The sequence below is a fragment of the Panthera pardus genome, unplaced genomic scaffold (assembly GCF_024362965.1).
Source record: "Panthera pardus isolate Hobbes unplaced genomic scaffold, ASM2436296v1 HiC_scaffold_20, whole genome shotgun sequence".
NCBI classification, from domain to species: Eukaryota; Metazoa; Chordata; class Mammalia; order Carnivora; family Felidae; genus Panthera; species Panthera pardus.
In genome coordinates this window covers 69,081,693-69,087,692 of record NW_026526766.1, presented here as the reverse complement: position 1 = coordinate 69,087,692, position 6,000 = coordinate 69,081,693, and positions in this window count along the sequence as shown.

The window sequence follows — 6,000 nt, the reverse complement described above, 5'->3', positions numbered from 1 at the left end:
TCTTCTGTTAAGTTACTCAGGATCCACATAAGAGTAAAAACATATGGTATCTGTCTTTCTCTGACTGACTTATTTCATTTAGCATAATACCCTCCAGTTCCATCCACGTTGCTGCAAATGCCAGATTTCATTCTTTCTCATTGCCAAGTAGTATTCCATTGTATATATAAACCACATCTTCTTTACCCATTCGTCAATTGATGGACATTTAGGTTCTTTCCATAATTTGGCTATTGTTGAAAATGCTGCTGTAAACATTGGCGTACATGTGCACCTATGCACCAGCACTCCTGTATTCCTTAGGTAAATTCCTAGCAATGCTATTGCTGGGTCATAGGGTAGTTCCATTTTTAATTTTTTGAGGAACTTCCACACTGTTTTCCAGAGCCCCGTAGCCAGTGTTAAGAGAAGGGCTCCACTCTATAACAGAATATTAACTAAAAATTGGGACCCAGGCAAGAAGCTCAGTCATACAACTTATTAATTGTGTAATAATTGTGTAATTGTGATAGGGATCGCCCGTAGATGCATTGTATAAATGACGTAGGCAGCAAGCTTAATTCCAGAACTTCCTGAATGTGCTAATATACTGGCTGTCCCAGTAAACTCTGGCTCAGGGACCAAGTAGTAGAAGGCTCCTCAGAGGTAAGGGGCACTAAGGAATCTACTCCTGAAATCATTGTTGCACTATATGCTAACTAATTTGAATGTAAGTTAAAAAAAAAAAAGTAAAATTAAAAATACATAACGAACTAACCAACTAACTAACTCACTGGAAACTTCCCCTGGACTTTACCTCCCCCAACTCCACAGTATATAGTCTCTCCTCATGGTTCCGAGGTTGCTCTCCCTGCCCACGATCCCATTCCCCTGCTTCAATAAAAACACCTTTTTGCACACACAAAAAAAGGCTCCTCAGAGGATGCAGCAGAATAAAGTTTGGAGGAGGGGTTGACCCAGTCCTAGACTTGACACAAACATAGACAAGCTGGGCTGCTCTGTAGCCATCTGGAACTCAGAGAGTGAAACTTCAGAGGTACTGGCCACATAGCCTCTATTTTAAACCTTCATAGGACTCATGTCTCTAACTTAGAAAGGGATAAGCAAAAATGTTTAGCTGGATATTTTCTGTTTGTCTCTCTGATTACGTTCAACACCTTTCTCACCCTGCTCTCTGCCCAGGGAGGTTGAACTCAATGGATGACATCAACTCAGCTCCTTAGCCCTCTGTCTGCTTGCTGGATTCTGCTCTTGGGAAGCCAAGGCAGTCAGAGAGCAAGTGGAAAGAGGGTAGTAGGCTACCCTCCGTGTTCCCTCCCTCCTGGGACATGGTTTGGGAGTGGCTGCCTTCCTCACCCAAGGCAACATCCCCTGTCCTGTGGCTCTTCATCCTGCTGCAGACCTAACTGGGTTCTAGTAGCTCCAGAACACCCTCTCCCGTCTTTGCTTATTTAAGCCTGACTAGTGGTGGCTTCCCCATTGTGTCTTGGCTCTGTGCCTTTTTGCCTCACCATCTTTGTTGGTTTCCCTTAAACCCACCAATTACTTTATAAATATTCTTGTCATAAAACTCCCTTTGCATCTGCCATCATGTCTGCATCCAACCAATACAGGAGCATAACATATTTAAGGAGGAGGATTTTTAAAATTTTGTTATTTATACCAACAAAAAACTGGAAACAAACCAAATTTCCATTCCTGAAAAGTAGGTTACATTAGTTATGATATACTCCTATCATAAGGTGTTATTTAGCCAATAAAAATCATGTTATTAAAATATTTACTATCATGGGATAATATTCAATATATAATGCTAAGAAGAAAAAATGGTATAAAATGTTATGTACAGAATGGTGTCATATACCCCCAAGTACATATGTTTATAATGAGTAGAAATCAACAGGGAGGAAATACAGCCAATTATTAAAAGTGGTTATCTCTGGTATGGTTGAAGGTGATTTTTGTTTTCTTGTTGTTCTTTTTACATTTGCCAAACATGACACAATGGACATATATTACTTTATAATCAGAAGAAACATCATAAAAAGCAAAATAGAACCATCTGTGATCTGGAAAGATATTCATCACTTGTGGGCATTCTGTTGTATTTTCAGGGTTGTCCTGGTATACTTGGTGTATATTCAGGTGAGTTGTCATGGTTGGTAAAGGTCATTGGTCCTTTATACAAAGTAACTGAATGGATGTCCCTTATCCTACCAAATCCCATGGAGATGTGTTACCTTTTTATAATATTTACTTTGTTTAGCCCTTTAAGGACAAGGTGAGTCTGTGTCACATGCCTAAAATTTTCCAGGGAGGACGCTTGCTCCAACTCAGAAGTCTTTGTGCTGCAAACCAAAGGAGTAAACTTACTACATCTGATGACAAATGACACATATAACAGCAAGGAAGCAGGAATCAAGTAGCACATTCACACATGAAAGCAGAGAGAAGTTTGTCATCTCTAATTTTTGACTGTGTTCTTTGTGTTTCTACTGTTTAAAATGTTGGTAATCAGTTGTCTATGGGATTGGGATGCGTCCCACCTGGAAATGTCTTGTAGGTGTCTCAGGTTCAGCAGGTCTTATATTAAACTCATTAATTTTTGTTTCCCCCTCTCCTTTTTACTCTTTATCTTGGTGAGTGTTACTATTATCAACAAAGTCACAGTGTTTACAGGATGATATGTAGAGTTAAAGATTCAAATCTGGTTATTTAAAATTCCAGGATCAGCTAATGATATGATCTATTGAGCTATTGCAGTAGAGCTTCTAAGACTGAAATTCATGTCTGTGCACTTCTTGGGTGGCTAGCAGCCTTGACATATCATGAAGACATCTACGATGAGAAGATGGTACCCCAAATCTTGTGGGTTAAGGATATCAATGTGGTCTTCTGACATGCCATTAAATCCCATGTGAATTGCATTTTCCTTAAATTACATTGTTATCCATCCGATCAGTTCTTTCTAACAGGTCTCGACTTTGGTCCAAGAAGAGTCCCAAGTGATTAAATAAACACTGAGTAAAACTGACAAGTGCATTTTCCTTCATTGCAATGGACATAAATAATCTCATGTTTACTTACGAATTTGTGTTTTCATTAAATAGAAGGTAGTAAAATGGCAGGCATCTATTGATGTTCATATGAATGATATCTGTTCTTCCTTGTATCTTTCTTCTCACTGTGGTCACAGTATTGTCTCTGAGAAGATTGTTGGGCTGTCTTGAAACTTTCTGCTAGGACTTCCTTGGGCCCTTTTAAACCTCCTCCAGGTCCTCCACTGGAATTCACACTTTGTTGCTTTCCAAGTGAGGCTCATCTATAACATTTTAATGAGTGGGGCAATTACTCATGTGCATGAGAAAATCTCTTATAATGCTCACTTGAGCCCTGTCCAAGTTTGAGGTAAGAGATAATTGTGCCTCTGGTTGGGAACTCCATACTCTGTTTATGGTATTTGGGCTTTGTTTGTCTTTCAGTAACTGTGCGATTTCCCTCCCTCCTTGCTGGCTTTTATGGAAATGATCTTCCTGCTGCCTGAAGTGTGTCATTCTGCATCTTGCCAAGAAGAAAACGTCTCCATAGAGAAAATGACCCATCTCTTCCCCTCTGCAACCAGCTGACTTAATTGTGCACTGCACTTGGCCCCTGGAGAGCCCAGTGAAGAACATGAGGAAGTCCTGGCTTGATCGCCAAGCCCTAGGGTCTTTGTCAATTATCATCTGGCACCCACGAGTCTGGCCAAATTTACAGGCATGTCTGTCTCTCAAAACATGTCAGGCCTGAAGAGTGAATCATTTTTTTTTGGAGCCGCTATAAGTAGAACAATCTTTTCCATTAAAACTCACTTTACTGTCTTCTCAACACCCCAGAGCCTCTTGAACACACCTTCCACTCCACGTGTGATGCCTAGGAGACTGTAGTTGAATAACATTACTCCTTTCCCAGGACTCATGGCACGCATGGAGGCGTTGCAGTCTAGAGGACAGGACATGGGCTGACAGAGGTGAATTTGAGAGAACCATTCTTCTTTCGGCTACCTGCGAGCCCTTAAGAGAGCCACTTAACCTCTCTGACCCTCCATTTTCTTACCAGTGCAATGGAAATAATAAGATCTGTCTCTTAGGGTTGTTGTAAGGCAAAATTAAGATAATGAATTCAAAAGTAATTTGAAAATTAAAACAATAAAATATTAATGAATGTAATGAATAAGAGCAGCATAACTTATCAACCATAGTCTTTATCCTTTCCCACTCTGCTCTCTAAAGGAAAAAGAAAATAGCTTTGTTCTCATCTCTTTTTTATTAGGATTTTTGTACCATAGAATATTTAAGGATCCTATCAAAGGCATGTTTTCCTAACAAGTTTTGAGGCCCAGAGTTGCAGTGTTGTGCACAAATATCATACCTTCCAAGATGCTTCTTTTGATGCTGACCTCCAATGTTTCAAACAAACAAATGATTTCCCCACACTGTATTGAATGTTTCTGTCTTTTTGAAGGGGCAGTAGCACAACTCTCTTCATCCCAGTGCTTGTCATACTCCCTTGGGAATATTTGCCAGTCTTTTCCACTAGGTTTTAAGACAAGACAGGGTGTGAGTTTTATTCCTCTCAGTACCCCCAGTTCCCAGCATAGGGGCTAGTGCAAAGGAGGAGGTCAGGATGTGACTGTTGGGGGAGGAAAGAAGGAAGGAAGGAAAGCAAGAGAAAAAGGAAAGGAAGGAAGAAATCCAGACTCGATATTCTTAGAAGTATAATCAAGGGGCACTTGTAACTCTCTATGGAAGCAGTCTTACTAGGAAAACCTATTATTACACCCTGGCTTCAAGTGTTTTTTTCAACATATTTGGGACGAAATACATTATTTGTGTTTTGGATTAGCCCCATCAATCTGGTCTCTCTCTTCCTGTCCCAGACTTCCTCTGGAGTTGTGTGGGCAGAATGAGGAGGTCCCTGGTTTGAATTGGTAACTAAAAGCTAATGAATGTTTTCCTGCTCAGAGCCAGCGACTTGTAGTTGTTGATGAGGAGATCGGGGTAGAGGAAAAGCCCTCCAAGTCGGAATTCTTGGGCTTCTGCCTTCCCTCAGCACTGCATGTAGCTGCCTGTATTATGGGAAGACTGGGAGTCTGAAGATGACAGCCAACAACGCTCTGAGTTCAGATATTTACAAAAATATTATGTCAATCAGGAGTTATGTTGATTTGATGTCAAATATCTGTTTTTGATGCATTTCCCCATTGAAGTGAAAGAGTTGAGCTGTTTATCTTAATTTTCATACATGTCACAAAGGCTGCTTCTTCCTGTCTTAAATAATCTTAGCTAAAATCTGCAACTGGACCAGACACATGACAATGTCAGGAAAAGAACATTGGTTTTAGTGTCAGAGGAACTAGGTTTTAATTCCAGCTCTGCCAGTTACTGGCTATGCGACTCTAAGCAACCTACTAAACCTCTCTGAGGCTCAGTCCTTTTCTAAAGTGGGGACAACAGTACCTACTTTTCTAGCTTGTTGTAAGGTTTAAATGATTTGATGTACATAAATCATAGTGTCTGGCCCACGCCAAATCCTCAGTCTGAGTTGGGGATGGGGTGGGAGGAATGATGACTTCTTTGCCATCTTTTAAGGGCTATAGGTGGCCTTGAGAATTGGCATGGGCTGCAGGTTTCTAATCCTTTAGAAGGGACAATAATGCCAGCTATACCAGAAACATGTGGAGCTTCTCCAGATGGCTAAAGACCACGAGCAGCTTCAGGTGGACTCTAGATTAATTGGCTAATGGATATAGTCATCTCATGTTTTGTAAATGCATGCACATCAATAGTGATGGTTTTTCTTTTCCCCTCAAATGGAAATAAACAAACAAAATAAGCTTAAAATCTCTCCATCCTGGTAAATAACCTGACCGCATGTTTTTAAGTTCCCTCCCAACCCTGATCCACATGCAGACACTTATATACATTGGTAGAACCAGAATTCAGAAGCTTTTAAACATTC